This window comes from Bubalus kerabau, chromosome 12 (genome assembly GCF_029407905.1).
Source record: "Bubalus kerabau isolate K-KA32 ecotype Philippines breed swamp buffalo chromosome 12, PCC_UOA_SB_1v2, whole genome shotgun sequence".
NCBI lineage: Eukaryota > Metazoa > Chordata > Mammalia > Artiodactyla > Bovidae > Bubalus > Bubalus kerabau.
In genome coordinates, this window is record NC_073635.1 from 37174922 (window position 1) to 37197038 (window position 22117).

Genomic DNA, 22117 nt, shown 5'->3' on the forward strand with positions numbered 1-22117 from the left:
CTGTTCCCAGAGCTGTAGGGGAGGGGAGCCATGGAATTAATATCGTAAGAGATGTGGTCCATCTCACCCCCAAAGATCAGCTTCGATCTCATAATGTGATGAGGGGATGTCATCCTTTACAAAGACCTAAGTTAATTTAAAAAGAGTGTGACCTATTCCTAGTGATGTTAAGAGAACTGTGTTCATCTCCCCCAGTTTTCCTCTCTGATCTGTCCCTGTGAGATGCCAGGTCTTGGGATGAGAAGAACAACCTGGTCCTTATGGAGTCACTGTCCATATAGGTCAGGCACAGAGAACAGCTGCTTTGTTATCTTGGTGTCTCTTGTTCTCTCTGATGTACTTTAAATACTTGTTTGTGATAACCCACTGTCTTAAGTCAGCATGAGGTAAGCTGGTATAGCTCTATGAATCTATCTATCCTGAGATCAGCACTTCAAAATTTCAAAAATTTACTCTAGAAGTAGATGGAGGGGAAAAGAGAGAGAGAAAAAGAAGGAACACAGCTCACATCCCTAGTTTCATTCACAACAAGGCCCAATTTAACTCTTGAGGATCCAGAAGGGTGCACAGGAGTGGGCCATCTACAACACAGTGCAGAGTTCACTGCGATGCCAGACACTGGATGTTCTCTACACAAGCCTGAGGGAAGAAAAGCAGGTAAAGAGGCTAAGAAACTGCTTTCTGGGGATGAGCGGGAGAAAACTGGCAGCTGCTTGGCTGCAGGTTCTTCTGGGAAGTTCCCCAAACAGGTGAGTGGGCAGCTGAGGTTCTGAAGTTGTCATGCAGGGGGCAGGAGGGGTAAAAGTTGTGGGGTGAAGGGTCTCTGGGCCTCTGGGCCCCAGGAGAAGTGAGGAGGCAGGAGGAACATGGCTCATTTGCGCGGCTCCTACTGTGGCTACTGAAGTGTCCCCTGAGGAGAGGAGGCCACGGGCTGCCAAAGCTCATATTGTGTGGATGGACCTGCCACCAGCATGTCAGCAGGGGAGTTGGCTCTTTGGGGCTCACTGCCTCTCTGGTGACTCTGCTGCCAGCAGCTTCCAGCCTTCTTAGACTGTGGGCAGGCCTTTCTTCTCATCTTAGTCTCTCTTTCCTTCCTCTTGGGGTTGCTAGATAAAATGCAAGCTCCCTTCAGAGCTGCTTTTCAGTTAAGCGAATACTTTTTTAAATTTTAGTATGTCTCAAATATTACAGGGCTTCTCAGGTGGCGCAGTGGTAAAGAATCTGCCTGCAATACAGGAGACCGGTATTAGATCCCTGGATCAGAAAGATCCCATGGAGAGGGAAATGGCAACCCACTCCAGTATTCTTGTCTGGGAAATCCCATGGACAGAGGAACCTGGCGGGCTACAGTCACAAAGAGTCAGACATGACCGAGCAACTAACACGACGACAAAACACCACAGACGACATACTTATACTAAAATTATTCATTGTTGAGCTAAAGTGCAAATTTAACCAGACATCATTTGCAGACGTTGGCAACCTCTGCGTGCCATGTGGCTGGCCCTTTACTGCTCGTCAGCACTTTCAGGGACCCTGGCCTCAGTGCTCCCCATCTTCCACTGCTCCCCTAAACATGAAAATAAAATGTTAAGACTTTCTCTTTTTGCCATGCCCGTCCCCCCTGCTGCTGCTGCTAAGTTGCTTCAGTTGTGTCCGACTCTGTGCGACCCCACAGATGGCAGCCCACCAGGCTCCTCCATCTCTGGGATTTCCAGGCAAGAATACTGGAGTGGGTTGCCATTTCCTTCTCCAATGCATGCATGCATGCTAAGTTGCTTCAGTAGTGTCTGACTCTGCGACCCCCATGGACAGCAGCCAAACAGGCTCCTCTGTCCACAGTATTCTCTAGGCAAGAATACTGGAGTAGGTTGCCACGTCCTTCTCCACCAGTCCCCCCGCTACAAGAGCCCATATGAACAGTGTTTCTCTTAAAATGGTGAACTCGAATAAGCCTGGAAGTAGTTTTTGTTTGTTTGTTTGTTTTTTTTAATTAAAATATCACTTTAGCCAGAAAATTCTTACCACTGTGCAGAGGTCATGTTTTCAAATCTGAGGGAATTCAGACGGTCTCAAGATCAACGTTCAATTCTAGAGGCATTCAGCAGAGGGCGCACATTCCAAACCACATCTGGACACAGCATCCCGGGTGAGACGATCACCTACCAGCAGGCCACTTGCAGTCACTCAGGCACCAACAATTTACAGAACACCCGCAGGCCTGGCTGCTTCATGCCAATAGTTCATTTCTGACAGAGCAAACGACAACTTGGTAAAAGACAACCCTCTAATAAACAAGAAAAAAAAAAAAACACAAAGCAACTACAGTAAAAAAAGGAAACAAAACTCGGATAATAATTACTGCAAAGAAGCAATCAAGCAAACTTTGGCATTTCCCTGGTGGTCCAGTGGTTAAGACTCCCAGCTCCCAATATAGGGGGCACGGATTTGATCCCTGGTTGGAGAACTAAGATCCTGCATGCTTCTTGGCAAAAAAGATGTGCGTGTGTGCTAAGTCACTTCAGTTGTGTCTGACTCTTTGTGACCCCACAGACTTTAGCCCGCCAGGCTCCTCTGTCCATGGGATTCTCCAGGCAAGAATACTGGGGTGGATTGCCGTGCCCTTCTCCAGGAGATCTTCCCAATCCAGGGATTGAACCCACTTCTCCTACATCTCCTCATTGGCAGATAGATTCTTTACCACTAGTGCCCCCTGGGAAGCACCCTCCCCTCAAAAAAGATGTGATTGCCTGTTTAATCAATAGACTTCAAGTAAAATAGGTTACTCCCATAATGTGGTGGGCCTAGTCCTATCAGTTGAAGGACCTAAAAGTGAACAGATGGAATGAAGAATTCCCTCAATGAAAAGGGAATTCTTCCTCCAGATGCCTTTGGACTACTCCAGCTGAAGCATCAGCTCCTCCCTGGGTCTCCACCCTGCCAGCCTTCCCTGTGGACTTTGAATCTGTCAGCCCCTCTAATTGTGTGAGAAAATTCCTTACAGTAAATCTCTATTTAAACATCCTTTTGGTTCTGTGTCTTTGGGGAATCCTGAGCTAATGCAAACTTCTTAAGCTCATCAGCCTAGCAAACCTTACAGAGAGCTTCTAGCACCTGGAGAAGAAACCCAGTGTCAGGGTTATTTTTGGTTATTCGTCCACAGCCTAAAGGAGATGTGTGTGACAGGCTGCCTCTCAGAAAGGGGTATATGGGGAAAAACTACTGATGGTTCCAGGTGGCACTGCTGGTAAAGAACCTGCCTGTCAATGCAGGAAGCATAAGAGTTGTGGTTCAAACCCTAGGTTGGGAAGATCCCTCTTCCTTCCTTCAAGCCTGCAGGCTTCTCCACGGATCCAGCTGCCCTCAGAGCTCTTTTGGGACTTGGTCCTACAGGCCAGTGTGGGAGCTGAGGTGAGAACCCTCATTTCACCTCCACTGGTGCTGTGTGGGCAGGTATTAGTGTGACATCTGCAGTAGGCTTGATGAGTTGGAGGAAATGAAGAAGTGACAGGAGTGCTTTTGTCTAAACATTTAAAAAACTATTTGCGTAAAAATATCCACAGTGGTGATTTCTAAATGTTAAACATTTGGAACTATATGGATGTGAGCAAAGGAGCTACGACTTAAAATTATAGTATAGTAACATGAATGAATGTTATGAATTTATTGGAAAATATGGCCATCATGTAGAAAATATAAGTATAAGGACATGCTTAAATAAAGTTAGATGAAAATAGTAGAAAATAGGCTATGTGTACAATGATTACCATTATTGTAATAATAATGAAATTATATGGAATTATATGTATGTACATTAGCAAATGGGCTTCCCTGATAGCTCAGTTGGTAAAGAATCCACCTGCAATGCAGGAGACCCCAGTTCGATTCCTGGGTCGGGAAGATCTGCTGGAGGAGAGATAGGCTACCCACTCTAGTATTCTTGGGCTTCCCTTGTGGCTCAGCTGCGTAAAGAATCTGCCTGCAATGCAGGAGACCTGGGTTCAATCCCTGGGTTGGAAAGATCCCCTGGAGAAGGGAAAGGCTACCCACTAGAGTATTCTGGCCTAGAGAATCCCATGGACTGTATAGCTCATGGGGTCACAAAGAGTTGGACACGACTGAGCGATTTTTGCTTCACGTTAGCAAATATGAGAGAATTTGAATGAGGTTGGTAGTTTAGAATGTGATATTCATGGGGTTCTTTTTACCCACTCTTTTTGCAAATTGGAAACCTCCTGAGTATTTGAAGTTGGGGGGGTCACTGTTTCACATGTCTGGGGCTAGAGTCTGTTCGAAGTGTCCACCTGGCAATGCTGAAGTCCCCGGTTATTCAATCTGACGCCCTTCTAGGTACAGTTGTGAGGTATTTGGAAGAGGTAACTGCAGTCAGTACTCGGTTGACTTTAGGCAAGGGCGGTGGGCCTGGGTCATCTGACCGGGCCCCATGCAAGTAGACTGAAGGCCTTACAGCTGCTCTTGTGGACACCAACCCACCCCCTGATGGCCTTCAGACTTGCCCTACCAGCCACCACAACGTTGTGAGCCAGTTCTCTTCCTCATCTGTCTCCTACCGGCTTTGTTCCTCTGGTTGAATTTGGGAGCTGCCAGAAGTACTTTCAAGATGGCAGATGGAAACACGGGGGACCCAGAGCCAGTGAGTGATGAGGCCGTTCCAGACCTGCAGCCTGGAGTTATCTCTGCTATGCAGCCTCGGCTTCATTTTTCTGACTCGGGGCAAAAGGGAAGGGAGGCCTCATTGAACCTTCTTTGTAAAGTTCCATACGAAGTTTTACGAGAGCTGGTAGAACCACCTCTGAAATGCTAGAAACTATGTGTCCAGCCCCCTCCCTGCTCCATGCTCAGAGGGCAACACAGGCTCTTGAGGGGTTGCTCAGAGACGACGTTTCACTGCTGCTTACCTCAAAGGCAGGCAGATGCCCTGTGGGGTCCAGGCCTGATGGTCAGTGTCTCGAAGAAAAGGGGGTCTTGGAGGACCTCTGGATAATTTTAAAATAATTCTTGAGTTTTATAACTTGGAGATTAGCAGCATGATCATCCCTCCTTTAAAAATAAAGGAAAATTTAGGGATTTCCTGAGAATTTACAGTTCTCACAATTGCACTCATCTCACACGCTAGTAAAGTACGCTCAAAATTCTCCAAGCCAGGCTTCAGCAATACGTGAACCGTGAACTTCCAGATGTTCAAGCTGGTTTTAGAAAAGGCAGATGAGCCAGAGATCAAACTGACAACATCCGCTGGATCATGGAAAAAGCAAGAGAGTTCCAGAAAAACATCTATTTCTGCTTTATTGACTATGCCAAAGCCTTTGACTGTGTGGATCACAATAAACTGTGGAAAATTCTGAAAGAGATGGGAATACCAGACCACCTGACCTGCCTCTTGAGAAACCTATATGCAGGTCAGGAAGCAACAGTTAGAACTGGACATGGAACAACCGACTGGTTCCAAATAGGAAAAGGAGTACGTCAAGGCTGTATATTGTCACCCTGCTTATTTAACTTCTATGCAGAGTACATCATGAGAAATGCTGGGCTGGAAGAAGCACAAGCTGGAATCAAGATTGCCGGGAGAAATATCAATAACCTCAGATATGCAGATGACACCATCCTTATGGCAGAAAGTGAAGAAGAACTAAAAAGCCTCTTGATGAGAGTGCAAGAGGAGAGTGAAAAAGTTGGCTTAAAGCTCAACATTCAGAAAACGAAGATCATGGCATCTGGTCCCATCACTTCATGGGAAATAGATGGGGAAACAGTGGAAACAGTGTCAGACTTAATTTTTTTGGGCTCCAAAATCACTGCAGATGGTGACTGCAGCCATGAAATTAAAAGACAGATCAAGTTATGACCAACCTAGATAGCATATTGAAAAGCAGAGACATTACTTTGGCAACAAAGGTCTGTCTAGTCAAGGCTATGGTTTTTCCAGTGGTCATGTATGGATGTGAGAGTTGGACTGTGAAGAAAGCTGAGTGCTGAAGAATTGATGCTTTTGAACTGTGGTATTAGAGAAGACTCTTGAGAGTCCCTTAGACTGCAAGGAGATCCAACCAGTCCATTCTAAAGGAGATCAGTCCTGGGTGTTCTTTGGAAGGACTGATTCTGAAGCTGAAACTCCAGTCCTTTGGCTACCTCATGCAAAGAGTTGACTCATTGGAAAAGACTCTGATGCTGGGAGGGGTTGGGGGCAGGAGCAGAAGGGGATGACAGAGGATGAGATGGCTGGATGGCATCACCGACTCGATGGATGTGAGTTTGAGTGAACTCCGAGAGTTGGTGATGGACAGGGAGGCCTGGCATGCTGCAATTCATGGGGTTGCAGAGTCGGACGCGACTGAGCGACTGAACTGAACTGAACTGAACTGAGAATTTAGGGATTTCCCTGGTGGTCCAGTGGCTAAGACTCTGTGCTCCCAATGGAGGGGGCCCTGGGTTTGATCCCTGGTCAGGGAACTAGATCCCACATGCTGTAACTAAGAGCCAATGCAACCAAATAAAATAAAAAAAAAAAATTTTTTTTTTAAGAAAGAATTTAGTTTTATGATGAGCATGGGTTTTTCCATTATTTTAGCAAGTATATGAAAATGATATAATCTGTACCATTTTTTCTTATCTCTTGAAAGTAGTGGGATAATCCTTTAAGTTAAACTATCTATTTGACCAATTCACTAAAATGTAAAGAAGAAAAATCCATGCCTCTTAACTTGTCATTTTGGTAGCATCAATCACTGATGAACAAATCATTGTTTCTAATGAGGAGCATCCATTCTTGTGTTTAGTGTAGAAAATTATCTTTTTCTGAAAGCCTGGTGGAGACTGGAAACAGCATTGACCAGATAGGAAATGTCCTCATGTCCTCACTTCACAAAAACATTTTATGATGACCCTGGTTATATAAGGAAAGCCTTATAAATTTGATAAGGGCCTTTGTATGATATTTTTGGATGTCATGTGTAGTATGAATAAATCTCTTTTAAAGTAAACACAACATACAACATTCTATGCCTAACAAAGCAGGGGAATAATTCATTTTACATATTCTCCACCCTCAAAATTAAAGTGCTCTGTGTTAGGCTATGAGGCTCGAGGGTACTACCCAGCCTTATCAAGTAATGGAGGCGGATAAAGCCACATAGATGGTAGCAGTGGATGTAGAGCTGGGCATCATGGGAAATCTGCAGTTGCAGAAGGAAGACAAGCCGCCAGTATGGCTGCTGAGTGGGAAACTCAAACTGTGAAGGGGCGACTAGAATCATTGGTTAGTGTTCAATTGTTTGATTTCCATGACACACTTTTTAGTAGTCTTAGAGAAAACATTTTCAGATTAGCATATTATTCCTCCTACTCCTCACTGTAATAGAAAACAGTGGGCAATTAGTGAGAAAATACTTTTAGAGATCACTTTATTAAGAAATTAAGTTTTCCTCAAAGACCTGCACATGCAATCTTTGGAAGAACCCACTTAGATATCAGATTTTATCTGAATTTATGTATTATGTTCTGTTGTTTAGAAATTGTTAATATTTACAGTAATCAATTAAATACATGGTTGGTGACTCAAAATACTCTATTTAAAAATGGTCAGAATAAACAACAGGGTTTTCTAGGTGGTGCTAGTGGTAAAGAACCTGCCTGCCAATGCAGAAGATCTAAGAGATGCATGTTCAATCGCTGGGTCAGGAAGATCCCTTGAAGGAGGGCATGGCAACCCACTCCAGTATTATTGTTGCCTGGAGAATCCCATGGACAGAGGAGCCTGGCTGGCTACAGTCCATGGGATCGAGAAGAGTCAGACACGACTGAAGTGACTTAGCATGCATGCATGCACACACACATAGCATTATATTAGTTTCAGATATAGCATAGTGATTTGATATTTGTGTATACTGTGACATGTCTACTTACTATCCATCATCCAACATAAACATTTTTGTGTTTGTGTGATGAGAAATTTTAAGATCTACTTTTTAAGCAGCTCTCAAACACACAATGCAGTATTATCAACTATAGGCATCACACTATACATCACATCCACATGACTTATTTACTGTGTAACTGGATATTTATGCATTTTGAACCCTTTCATCCATTTCTCCCATCCCCACCCAGATCTGACTCTGGCACCCACCAACTTGTTTTCTGTTTCTATGACTTCAGACTTTTTAGCTTCCACATATAAGTGAGATCATACAGTATTTGTCTTTCTGTGACTTATTTCACTTAGCATAATATCTTCGAGTTCCATCCATGTTGTTGCAAATGGCCAGATTTTCTTCTTTTTTATGGCTGAGTAGTATTCCATTTGAACTGTGGTGTTGGAGAAGACTCTTGAGGGTCCCTTGGACTGCAAGAAGATCCAACCAGTCCATCCTAAAGGAGATCAGTCCTGGGTGTTCATTGGAAGGACTGATGTTGAAGCTGAAGCTCCAATATTTTGGCCACCTGATGTGAAGAGCTGACTCATTTGAAGACCCTGATGTTGGGAAAGATTGAAGGCAGGGGGAGAAGGGGGCGACAGAGGATGAGATGGTTAGATGGCATCAATGACTCAATGGATATGGGTTTGGGTGGACTCTGGCAGTTGGTGATGGACAGGGAGGCCTGGCATGCTGCGGTTAATGGAGTTGCAAAGAGTTGGACACTACTGAGTGACTGAACTAAACTGAGTATTCCATTGGGCTTCCCAGGTGGCTCAGTGGTAAAGAATCTACCTACCAATGCAGGAGACGCAGGTTTGATCTCTGGGTTGGGAAGAGCCCCTGAAGGAGGAAATGGCAGCCTACTCTAGTATTCCCAAGAGGCAGGCGACGAGGTGGAAGAGGTGGCTCCTTTCCACCCAGCCTCTGGGCCCATGGCCTTTTTCTGGCTAGAGTTTGGAGCTAACAGTCACCTTCTTAATAGGCATCTTTATACTATTCATTGGGGGAAAATAGTTGTCTAGAGTCAGAGGTATTTGCCCAGGGGATAGTGCAATAGAGTGAAAAGAACACTGGAGAAGAAACTGGAAAGTCTATGCTCTGCTGTCAGATAGGAACTGTGTGACTCACCTGGTTTCCTCCTGGAGTAGTACCTGCCTCCACAGGATGCCTGAGGATCAGATGAGACAATGATGGAATGTCTTGTGTTCCATAAGAGCTTGTACCTGGAGGGTGGACTCATGGTCCTGAAGGCTGGCTGTGCTGTGCACTTACCACCAGCTCTCAGCTTCTCCTGCTTTTCCTCTTTGATTGTTACTGCTCCTTTTGTGATGGAACATCCTGTGGCAGTAGGAGGGCTCAGAACCTGGGGATGGGGGGGTGGGCAGCACAGGTCCATTTACTGTGCTCTGCTGGCATAGCTCCGGGAACGGCTGATCAGGGTGGGAGGAAGTGGAAGCCATGATAAAAATCACTTGAATTTTCTGAGTTCCAGCTCTTTATGGTTTCATTGAGCATGCATGAAGCCTTCAGAGCTGTGTTACACACACCCTCTCATCAGCTGGGGAAGAGGCGTCAACAGGTTGCACTCCAGGGTTACCGCACGGCTATCACTTCCACAGCGAGACTGGACAGATGATGGGGGTCAGGAAAGCATGTTGGCTCTGGAGACTCATGTCCTGGGGCACAGACCATCTAAAACATTCAGTGAATTATTAGAATCCATGGGGTGTGGTTTGGGAAGGATCTGCAGGTCCCTGTATTACTCCAATATATGAAAAGTGCTTGAAATTCTATCCTGATAGTTTCTTCCTCGTGGATCTTGAAGGCACTTGATGTCTAAGAGCCTTACTTGAAACATACATACCCTTCAACATCAACTAGCTGGTCGTTTTAGAGGGAAACTGGTCAGCTAAAGGCAAGACCATGACAGGATGGCACAGGTGAGGTTATGAGGCACAGACGTAGGGAGAATGGGCAAGATAAACGTTGCTTACTTGCTAGTTTTGTTGAGGGCACAAAACAGCATGGAAACACACAGAGTGGGGAGAGGGCAGGAGCAGGCCCATTTCCGTGCTCAGGGTCTGGTGGGCACAGTGCTTATCCTAAGGGGCCATACCCTGATGTGGGCTTCTGGAAAGACTTTGGAGTGCTGAGCTGCCACACAGACATATATAGAGGCAGGTACGTTGGCAATGGGGCTTCCCTGGTGGCTCGGATGGTAAAGAATCTGCCTGCAATGCAGGAGACCAGGTTATGAGTCCTCTTGGAGGGTTCCCTTTACTTCTGTTGAGTGGCACAAGGTGTAACACTGCAGAATTAGGGGTCCTGGGCCAAGTCTGTTTCCATGAATCTCAGCCCTATATCCCTCTGGCTCAAACAAGCTGTTAAACTGGTCTTGATAGGCAATTCCACAATAGTTAGCATAATTCCACACTGAGGTATGTTCATGGCAGAGAAAGTGGGGGAAAGGGTCTTGGGATGCCCATTAAATCCAGCAACTGTGGAAAGACCCGCCCCTGCTCACCTGAGCCAGGCTCCAACCAGCCTCACCCAGCCAGCAGCCACAGGAAAGCTGGAAAATCTCAGGGCTTTCACCTGGATCTTAGGCTTTCTTTCTTTTTTTAATACTATCATTAAAAATTGTTTCTTTAACATACATTTGTTCATCTTTATTTTTTCAGTTTAAGCATTTTCATTCTTACATTTTCTTGCTCTCCATTTCTAGTCCTCTAATTTCACTTTTCCATTGCTTATTGTCTTTACTCGTGGGAGACATTTACTTTATCATCTGTGTTCTAGAAGACACCTGTCTGCATGCCTGGAACCAATATGTGCTTTAGCAGGGAAAATTGTGTACAGATTGACCCACCCATACATGCATGTTGTACACAACTCCCGCTGGCAGATTCTTGTTAGAATTTAGATGTGATAATATGGCATTCCCCCGGACACTCCAGATTAGTAAAATAAGCATTAAGCTTTTTCCTTGCTGGAGCCCATCATTTTGAAAGGTTTAAAGTCATGCTTCCTGGTGGGGGAAACAAAGAAGTAGAGAACTGCTTGGCCCACCAGAGGCTTCCCAGCCAGGCTGGCAATGGGGCTGTTGGATAGCAAGGCCTTACAATTCCAGTATGAAAAGGTTTGCAGCTGTAGAAAGAAGGGGATTCTTCAGAAGTTGTTTCATTGAGAATCTATGTATTCAGCTGATCAGTTGATCAGTGATCAAACAAGAAGGCTTGCTGAGGGCCTGTTGTTATGCTAGGCCTGTGGTAGACTATACAGGTTACTAGACAGATCTAGAGAGCCCTTAGGTACATCAGTGGGGCATGTGAGCTGTAGGACAGAGTTCAGAGTGTACTACCGGAGGTTACCGGAGGTTACTTAGCCTTGCTGGGTGACATGCAGCTTGGCAGGGGCCCCTCCTCTATAAGCTCCCACAGGACCGAGGCTGGTAGGGTCTCCAAGGTTGGCTTAGAGACCATCTGGATTGCAGCAGCAGGAAAGGAAGGGCACATTGAGTGCAAGTGTGGGAGCTTTCTATGGGCTGGGCCCAGAAGTGGCACATGTAGCTTCCATTCATGCTCATTGGCTAGGAATTTAGTTATGTGGCCACATCTGACAGCAATAGACGAAATGAGTTCCAGTTCTGTAGCTGGGAAGGTCAAAGTGTGAATTCTGGCTCATGGCCGGCAGTGTGTGCTGCCTCAGTGACTGCATAGGGTGTGTTTCTACAGTGAAACTACCAGTGATCTCAATTCTCTTCTTTGTATTTTCACATTTATTATTGTATGTATTACTTTTATAATCAGAAAACAAGCAATATATCTCACTTAAAAAATGTAATCCACACAAGGAAAACATTTTTTTTCCTCTATTTCTTTTATTTTGTTTCTACATAAAATGATGGATGTTCACTAACTTTTGTGGTCATCATCTCATGATGTATATAAGTCAGATCATTATGCAGAGCACCTTAAACTTACACGTGCTGTGTATCAATTATATCTAAATGAAACTGGAAGAAAAAATTAAATAGAAAAATAATCCAGGTGTTTGGAACTGTGTGTGTGTGTGTGTGTGTGTGTGCTCAGTCAAGTCTGATTCTTTATGACCCTGCGGACTTGTAACTCGCCAGGCTCCTCTTTCCTAGGAAATTTCTAGGCAAGAATACTGGAGTGGGTTGCCATTTCCTTCTCCAAGGGATCTTACCAACCCAGGGATCGAACCCACGTGTCTTACATCTCCTGAATTCTCAGGCAGATTCTTTACCACTAGCGCCACCTGGGAAGATCATTATTTTCTCTAAAAACAGTTAAGATTGTTGTTTGGATCCCCAGGCAAGACTATAAAATTCTATAAAATGTACAAAGTAATTAAAAATATAAGGCCAGTCTAATGATCAGCTCTGCCATGTTTCTCAAAGGGATTCACGTTTCCCTGTGGAGCCGGTCTGAAATCTGCTCCAGGAGGAGGACGAGGTAGGAGGGAGGAGGTGAGAGGTGAAGGAGCGGCAGCAGGAGGCCCCGAAGTGCAGATGTGGAAATCTGGGTCCTGCCGTTCCCCACTCTGGGTTCTTCCTCCCTGCTTCCCCTCATGCCTCTGGGCAGCTGACATCTGGCCCCATGCCTGCTCTCTCATAATCCCTGCTCCAAAATGACCTCTTCACATTTTCCAACAAATTGCCTCTTCTCTCACTGACCCCAGTTAGGGCTTGTGAAAGTGAAAACATTAGCTGCTCAGCTGTGTCTGACTCTTTGAACCCCATGGATTGTAGCCTGCCAGGCTCGTCTACCCATGGAATTCTCCAGGCAAGAATACTGGAATGAGTTCTTATTTCCTTCTGTAAGGGATCTTCCCAAACCAGGGATCAAACCTGGGTCTCCCACATTGCAGGCAGATTCTTTACCATCTGAGCCACAGGTGGTACTTGTGGGGAAAACCTTTTCGAATTAATTTTGAGAGAGAGAACGCAACTTAGATTTCTCAAAGTTGCTGAGACTTCCAGAAGAAACTCAGTTAAGCCTCTGTCCATCGGAGGGGTTTTAGGCAGAGTGAGGTGGTCACAGTTCTTATATCATGTGGGAGAGAGATTTTTGGTCAGAGGACCCACCCCAAGCTCACACTCGGGAGTGCATCTCCTTAGCAGCTTCTTGAGGCTCTTTCCCTTTGATGGAGTCCTGCTGTCTCCACATCTCTCGGCCCTGTGTTTATCAGGGCCAGGCCCCGGCAGAGGTGGTCAGTACGCTTCCAGCATCCTCTCTGCATCCCTTGCCTTCCTCGTTTCCTTCCAGTCTTGCTGGGCCATGTGATGAGTGCTGCTGGGCTGAGTGGAAAGCCCAAGCTCATTCTGGAGAGAGTAGTTAAGAGCCAGTGTGAGCCTTCAACTCAGGCCCCTTCTTTCATCTTAGTGTCTCCATGGGAGGGGCTGCCTAGGAGGCCCCTGGGCCCACACCTGCTGTGACCTGATGCAGAGAATCCTTGCTCCTGCTGCTGACTGGGGTTTCCTTGTTTCCACGTAGTCTAGCCTGACCAGATGGACGATGTAGACAGTGGGGAAGGGATTTACTGTGGGGGGGAGAAATGGAAAGGGCAAGTCAGTTCACCTTGCTGGGACCTGAATCTGAGGAAGGCTGGGACTGTCCCTTAGGAGGATGATCTACACACACAGTGTAAGTGAACGCATCGGTTCTGGGAGGGTACACACCAGCTGAGAGTTGTGGTCCCGTCCTGGCAAAGGCCTGGGACTGGCCACAGTCCTGCCTGCTCTGGAGGGTCAGAGTCTTGTCCTTGGAGAGTTTTTTCTAAGGAGATCACCTTTGCAGGCCAGCTCAAGCTGGATTTCAACCAGGGTTATCATTTAGGTGGACCAGACTGGACTCGCTTTCCCTCCCATCAAATAAAATGTGTTTATGGTAATAGGAGGCAGTAGATATTCTTGCAGAGATAAGCAGAGCTCCATTTTACCTAAAATTACCTTTCACTGAGTAACTAAGTGTGAGTTAAAATATTTCTGGTCAAGAAACGCTCTTTTGAGAGTGATATTTTTGTTTTCCTGTTATGAGAAACGGGAAAGTTATCCTGTTCATGACCTATTCCCGGTGAAAGGACCCTCAGATGGTGCGAAACAATCCTATACACCCCCCACCCACAACCCCCCCAGCTCTGGGCCGGCAGTCTGGAGTGTGCGCACCTGGGCCATAGCTGCTCACGTGTTAACATTTTATGATTATGGTTGGAAGGATTATAACCAGGATTTTGGGTGCAACCTTATCATGGTGATGGGCGCTACAGATGTGCATGATAAAGCGACCAAAGAGAGCCAACGAGGTGAGCGTCTGGCCTGCTTCTCTGGGAAACCTTTAGGAAGAAGATTGTAAACCAGACAAGACAGTCTTCCCGCAGGTAACTGAAAACACTCCTAGATAGCTGCTTTCATGGAAGGGATACTTGCTAGTGGGCACGCTTACTCCCACCCCCACGCCCACCTCCATCTGTGGCCCAGAGGCAACACGTGGCCCAGAGGATGGGGTGGGGCGTGGGATTTGGGGTAGGCGCCTGGACCAGCTGGGAGGCGGGGAAATGGGAGGGATGGGAGAGATGGGAGATGGACTGGGCCGCACCAGGGCAGTGCCTGCGGCCTGGGTAGGCGTGGTGGGGGTCATTCACCCTGGAGGAGTTCCCCAGGACCCCAGTGCCCAGAGCATCCCGTCCTATGTCCTATGGGAGCAATTCCTGGAGGTGACGGGGACCGCTCTGCTGAGTGAGTTTGTTTCAGGGAGGGCAGCACTGCCTGGTGGGGCTGAAGAGCCGGTCTGGTTCTGGCTGAAGGTCTGGTTCTGGCCGAAGGTCTGGTGGTCCGCTCTGGCTATGAGGAGCCCCAGGGAAGGGCCCTGTGGAGGTGTGAGCCCTTGGTCAGCTGGAAGGTCAGGAGCAGGAGGCCCACGCTGGAGCGAGGACAGGGGTGCTGAGCCAGGGAGCAATGGACACATGAAGTGGGGGCCACAGGCTTACTCTTGGGCTATAAGTCACCATAAAGGCTTTATATTAAACAGCTTCTTGTATTTAGATTCTCACCTGTGCTCACCTCACCCATATACCCAAATGAATTTTAGGTATATTAAAATCACTATCAAAAATACAATAATGAACAAACAAACAAAAATGAATCCAGAATTGTATTTCAAAAAATGAGCAATAAAGTTACAAAAGTGATCCAATTGCAGAAAAGCTTCAGTGTAAGTAATCCCTATGGCAAAAAGAGAAAAAAATGTGTTAAAAATAGAAAAAAAATCAGTGTTTAAAAGAGAAAAAAAATCAGTGTTATATCAGAGGATGTAAAAAATGCACTCAAATATCCAAATTTTTCTCATGTAAATACTCTTTAATCTGTTAAAGTGTAAGTCCTCAAAACCTATAGCAAACGTCATCATTCAAACATGAATGGTGAAATCTTAGAAGATTCTCAGAAGAATCAGATATACAGCATCACTGTTATCACTGCTACAATTAAACATTGCACTGGAGTTTCTAGCCAGTGTAACATTTATACTGTAACATGAAATACTTGTGTGTTGTTGTTTAATTGCTAAATCGTGTCTGATTCTCTTGCGACACCATGGGCAGTAGCCCACCAGGCTCCTCCTCTGTCCATGAGATTTCCCAGGCAAGAATACTGGAGTGGGTCGCCATTTCCTTCTCCACAGTATCTTCCCAAAATAGGGATCAAACCTATGTTTCCTGTATTGCAGGTGAATTCTTTACCACTGAGCCCCCAGAGAAGCTGTTATGAAATACTTATCCATAGGGAAAAATCTAAGAAAATCTGGTCATGAACTTTGGCTACTAATAAGTGAGTTCAATGATTTGTTGGACAGATTATTTATGAATTCTATAATAGAGAGAAATTTGGAAAATCCCCCAAATATTTTGAAATTAAGTGACATACGTGTAAATAACCCATGGGTAAAAGCAGTCACAAGGGAAATTAGAAAAATACTTTGAAATAAATAAAAATTAAAATTAAAATCACAACATATCATTTGTGGGGGTACAGCATAAAAGTTGGAAATTTTTAGCTTTAAATGTGTATATTAGAAAAGAAGGTCTAAAATCACTCTCTAAGCTTCCGATTTGAGGTGCTAGATGAATAAGTTAAACCCAAAATAAGTAGGAAGGGAATAGTGAAAACAGAAATAGAAATCTGAAACACAAAACAGACAAGCTACATAGAAAATAAAACATAAAGCTGTTTTTAATTGATTTTAATAAAAATGGATAAATCTAGCTAGACTAGTTAAGAAAAAAGAAAAATGATAGATATTAAAATTTAATAATTTTGAAAACTTAAATGCAGTGGATCAATTTGCTGAAAGGTTCAAACCAAATCACTAAAGATTTAAATTGCCACCTGTTTAGCAAGACATGGAGCTGCCAAGTGCATTGCAGGTGGATTGTAAGATAAGATAGCTGTTTTGGAAAATAGTTCTGCAACTTTTTGCAAGTTAGACATATTGCCTAGCAATTCCACTTCTAGTTATCTAGTCAAGAGAAATAAGTGTTTGCTTACGCAAAAACTTGTACATGAATGTTCATGGCAGCTTTACTTAAAAGAACCCCAAACTGGAAACAACCCAAATGTTCATCAATAGGTAAATGGACACACAATTTAGGGTACATCTGCACAGCAAAAGCAATGTAAGGTAGAGGAATTGAAAACATTGTGCTGAGCAAAGGAAGCCAGGGACAAAAGGTTATGTGCTGTATTACTTAATCTCGTAGAATTCTAGGAAAGACAAATTGAATCTGTAGTACTATGAAGCAGATCAGTGAATCTGTAGTACTCGGGATTGTGGGTAAAGGCTGGGAACCACTTTGGGGCGATGGAAACATTCTGTATCACAATTGAGGTGTTGGATTACATGAGTGTATACGTTTATCAAAACTTGTCTAACTGTATGCTTAAAATGTGTGCATTTTATTTTACGTAAATTATACTTTGTTAAAGTTGGTTTTAAAAAATTAATAACATCTTAATGCAATAACCAAGTAGAAAATGTAGTAAAAAAGACAATAGCAACAAACTATAACACAAGGTTCTTCAAATTAAGACAAACAAAAATGTGTCAGAACTTTATGGAATTGATTATAAAATATAATTGAAGGACATGGACGATCTCAGGAGAAATAGGCCAACTTTCATGAATATAGAGATCAATATCCAAGAAATGTATCTCCAGAAATTGATCTGTAAATACAATTCAATTCCAACAAAAATTCCAACACATTTTTTGGTGGAATGAAAGAGTAAATATCTAAGAATAGGTAAAATGTTTCAGAAAAAAAAGGAATTAAGAGGAAGAACTTGAATTATTGGATGTGAGAAATTATCATTAACCTACAATATTCAGAACATAGCAATAATGAATCAAAATAGGCAAATGGGAGAGAAGAGATAAAAAATAAATCAATGGAAAACAAATATGTGTATATCTCATATATATAGTGTATATGTGTATATCTCATATATATATATACATATATATAGAACTCAGGTAAGATAGAAGAGGTATTAAAAATAGAGTAGATGGACTTCCCTGGTGGTCCCGTGTGTAAGAATCCACCTGCTAATGCAGGGAGCATGGGTTCGATTCCTGGTCCTGGAGGATTCCACAAACTGTGGGGCAATTGAGCCCACATACCACAACTCCGAGGAGGCTGCACACCACAACTGGAGAGTGAGCCCTGCTCACCACAACTGGAGAAAGCCTGCATGCAGCAACGAAGACCCAGTGCAGCCAAAAATAAATAAACAAATTAGTTAAAAGCAAAACAAACAAAAATGGAGGGGAAGTAATATTATATGTAAAAAAAAAAATGAAATTGGATTCCTGCCTCAAAGCACACATGAACAAAGAAACAAGAACAGACAACAGGGCTAAACTTGGGATAGGAAGGACGCAAAAGCAATGGAAGAAACCACAAAAGAAAACACATTTATCTCTACAAATTTTAAAACTTTCAGTGCCCAACAATGGAAGGGAATATGCTAGGACACATTATTAAAGTGACCTTTAAATTCTCTTGTGCTTTGAGAATGTGGAAACCAAGCTACTGGCCCAAAGAACAAGTGGAAAATGGCACCAGAAAAAGCCGGGGTCTGTCCTTGATTGATGTGGAACCACAGATTGGTTCCAAATTGGGAAAGGAGTACATCAAGTCTGTATATTGTCACCCTGCTTATTTAACTTATATGCAGAGTACATCATGCAAAATGCCAGGCTGGATGAAGCACAAGCTGGAATCAAGATTGCCGGGAGAAATATCAATAACTTCAGATATGGAGATGACATCACCTTCATGGCAGAAAGCAAAGAGGAACTACAGAGCCTCCTGATGAAAGCAAGGAAAGTGAAAAAGTTGGCTTAAAATTCAACATTCAAAAAACTAAGATCATGGCATCAGATCCCATCACTTCATGGCAAAGAGATGGGGAAATAGTGGAAACAGTAACAGACTTTATTTTTGGGGGCTCCAAAATCATTGCAGATGGTGACTGCAGTCATGAAATTAAAAAGACATTCACTCCTTGGAAGAAAAGCTATGACCAACCTAGATAGCATATTAAAAAGCAGAGACGTTACTTTGCCAACAAAGGTCCATCTAGTCAAGGTTATGGTTTTTCCAGTAGTCATGTATGGATGTGAGAGTTAGACTATAAAGAAAGCTGAGCACCGAAGAATTGATTCATTTGAATTGTGATGCTAGAGAAGACTCTTGAGGGTCCCTGGGACTGCAAGGAGGTCAAACCAGTTAATCCTAAAAGAAATCAGTCCTGAATATTCATTGGAAGGACTGATGTTGAAGCTGAAGCTCCAATACCTTGACAACCTGATGGGAAGAACTGACTCATTGGAAAAGACCCTGATGCTGGGAAAGATTGAAGGCAGGAGGAGAAAGGGTCAACAGAGGATGAGATGGTTAGATGGCATCACTGACTCGCTGGACCTGAGTTTGAGCAAGCTCCGGGAGTTGGTGATGGACAGGGAAGCCTGGCATGGTGCAGCCAATGGGGTCGCAAAGAGTCGGACATGACTGAGTGACTGAAGTGAACTGACTGTCCTTAATTGTGATGGGGAACCTAGAACAGGAGGTGGATGTGAGGAGGACAGCACCCCCCCACGGGGACCGCCTGAGTGGGTTTGAAGCTGTCTGTGGTGGGATGAGTGTCTTGAGGGGCAGGGCGTCTGCACTGCTTGTCCCTGAAGGACTGAAAGCCTGAGGGACCAGGACCAGGAGGAAGGGAGCCTGGGCATGGGCAGGAAGGAGCGTGCAGAGGTGAGGGCTGGGCAGGGATGCTGTATGCGGACTTGGAGAGAAAGCAGATGGGGTGTGCCCTGCACAGCTGGGGAGCCGCCAGCCTCTGTCACTTGGTGGATGGTGCTGCTGTGGGGCCATCTTCCTCTCTGCGGGGACAATGGAGTCACCTGCCTCAGGTTTGTTAGTGAGACATGGAGCAGAGCAGAAAGGATGTCAACCCACCAGCGAGGGGGACCAGTGTGCCCTGGGGACCCAGCCTCCACCACCCCCACCCCTCTCCCGCAGCCCTCTGGTGCCCAGTGTCATGGGTTTGCGGAGACACTGAGGGCTCAAGAGTGAAAAAAACCTCTGTCTGAGAACAGGCTGGTCCAGGCCTGTGAAGAGTCCACTTGCACAAATACCCACACCCACCCGGGGACACACGTCACCACAAACCACAGAGGCCGTGCGGGGCCTCCTCCCTCTTCCCACAGCCAGGCCTCTGGGCACCTCACCTCCCTTTGCTTCCCTGTCCACCCACTTCAGGCTCCAGAGATGAAACATTTGCATAATGTTCACTAGTAATTATTTACCAATGGTGTTTTTATTCTCCAACTCTCACCCAGTTAAATCTACAGCAGAAAATACTCGCTGCTCTATGTTCAGTTTTTATAAAAATAGCTCAAACCCAAGGAATAGCCAGTGAATAGAAACTGATTCATGATTCATCCTGTCTGCTGCCTGAGTCGGCCCAGTGTGCTGTGCGGTGCTTCTGCTGGGAGGAGTGGAGTGCTGGGCCACTCAGTCTCAGAATGGGCCTCGTGACTGTGTCATGACCCTCTGCTGACTGAACAGAGTGGAACCAGTGGACGATTCCATGGGGTGGCCATGCTTACCAGCCAAATAAATATATTAAAAAAAAAAAAAAGACCCTTGAACAAAATGACCCCTGAAACCCCAGTTTCAGACTTCATTTAAGCAACAAAGATCTTGGAAGGTTTGTGTGTTAAATAGCAGAAGTTACTTTAAATATGAAACTGATCTGATCAATTTGTGAATTGGTTTCAGAAAGAAACGCTCTTATTGAAACCCTAGTGATATAAGTGGAAACACATATGCAGTCATTTAAACATGACTAAAGCATTCTTTGGCTTCCCTTGTGGCTCAGCTGGTGAAGAATCTGACTGAAGTGCGGGAGACCTGGGTTTGATCCCTGGGTTGGGAAGATCCCTTGGAGAAGGGAAAGGCTACCCACTCCAGTATTCTAGCCTGGAGAATTTCATGGGCTGTATAGTCCACGGGGTTGCAAAGAGTCAGACACGAGTGAGCAACTTTCACTTTCACTTAAGGCACTCTTTAGAGGCCCTTTCAGGGATAGTTATATATTTATTGCTTAGTATTTTTATTTTTAAGACAAAAGCTAGATGTACTTTGAAATATATGCTTATTACTTTTGTTATATGATCAAAGTCAATATTGGAATAGAACATATAAAATTAAAACTTTGAGTGAGGAGAATATTTCTTTAATTCATTTTATATCAAACTCCTGATTTTGAGAACAGTGTTTCCACTATCATAAATGGGGGCATATTTCATGCTTGAAAATGCCAAAACTGGTAGTAAATCTGGCTGATCTGTTCAAGGATATTTTTTTTTTAATGTATTTATTTGGTTGCATCAGGTCTGAGTTGCAGCATGCGGGGTCTTTGCTGCATCACATGTCCTTGTCACAGGGGATCCCTAGTTGTGGCTCCAGAGCGAGCAGGCTTAGTTGCTTCAAGGCATGTGGGATCTTAGTTCCCCAACCAGGGATTGAACCCGTGTCCCCTGCACTGCCAGGCAGATTCTTAACCACTGGACCACCAGGGAAGTCCCTTGGTGGTTCAAGGGTCTTTTAAGAGAATAAAAACATTTCTACCCTGGCTGAGTGACTGTGTAACAGTCATATCCAAGGTCCTGTATAGCTCTGAAGTGTTTTATGTAACTATGTTGCTATGACATAATAACTAGGGTAATTTAACTATAATTTCAAAATAGCTTATTCCAGGGCTTCCCTGGTGGCTCAGTGGTGAAGACTCCACCTGCCAATTCAGGAGATCTGGGTTTGATACCTGATCTGGGAAGACCCCCACATGCCAAGGAACAGCTAAGCCCACGCCTGACAACTACTGAGCCTGTGCTCTAGAGCCCAGGAGCCCACAAGCTACAACTACTGAAGCCTGCATGCCCTAGAGGCTGTGCTCAGCAAGAAGAGAAGCCCTTGTGATGAGAAGTCTGTGTATTGCAATCAGAGACTAGCCCCTGCTCGCCACGACTAGAGAAAAGCCCATACAGCAACGAAGACCCAACACAGCCAAAAATATATCAATAATTTAAAAAAATAGCGTTCCAGAAATATGAATCTGTATCACTTTTCAATGCAAACCACTTCTTAAGCAGTAGTTGCTCTAAAATTGGCAAGCATTTTGGAGAGAAAAAAATGTGAAAAAAATGTGGGGGAAGGAATGTGTGGATAATTTTGAATGTGAGAGTTACCCCTGTGTTCATGGCCCGAACAGGAGAAATTACTTAACAATGACAAATAATTGTGTCTACAGGTCCTTTCTGTGGGAAATTGCACTAGTTGCTTTTGATAAGAAAAAAGCTTGAGGGAAAACGATTACACTTTCTCTGCTATGAAATGGGGGTGCAGAGTGAAGGTGGGGCAACATCTCAAAAACCGTCAGCCTCAATGTGTCCAGTCTATCCTGACAGATGTATAATCACAACAGAAGTCCGTGAGTACGGAAGAGAGGAGAGCCAACTTCCTAGTAACACGGATTTGGTAAATGCTAATATAAACAAATGTACAATTGATTTTCATCAAGCCATGTGACTTTT

General features: G+C 44.5%; 3 long non-coding RNA genes across 4 annotated transcripts; 1 reads left to right on the forward strand and 2 right to left on the reverse strand.

Annotated features, from left to right (window-relative positions):
* Positions 1-287: 287 nt before the first annotated feature.
* LOC129624191 (uncharacterized) lies at positions 288-5055 on the reverse strand. The gene is made up of 3 exons (XR_008700808.1): positions 4920-5055; positions 2026-2249; positions 288-639 (listed from the first exon to the last, which is right to left on the reverse strand). It is a non-coding gene; the product is annotated as an uncharacterized LOC129624191 (long non-coding RNA).
* A 2354-nt stretch (positions 5056-7409) lies between these two features.
* LOC129624128 (uncharacterized) lies at positions 7410-10486 on the reverse strand. The gene is made up of 2 exons (XR_008700763.1): positions 9069-10486; positions 7410-8494 (listed from the first exon to the last, which is right to left on the reverse strand). It is a non-coding gene; the product is annotated as an uncharacterized LOC129624128 (long non-coding RNA).
* Positions 10487-13474: 2988 nt separating this feature from the next.
* On the forward strand, positions 13475-21822 carry LOC129624555 (uncharacterized). 2 transcript variants are annotated; one of them, XR_008701008.1, is made up of 3 exons: positions 13475-13609; positions 14232-14342; positions 21275-21822. It is a non-coding gene; the product is annotated as an uncharacterized LOC129624555 (long non-coding RNA). The 2 variants fall into 2 exon arrangements; XR_008701007.1 differs by having other exon boundaries at positions 13483-13609; positions 14180-14342.
* The last annotated feature ends 295 nt before the right edge of the window (positions 21823-22117 follow it).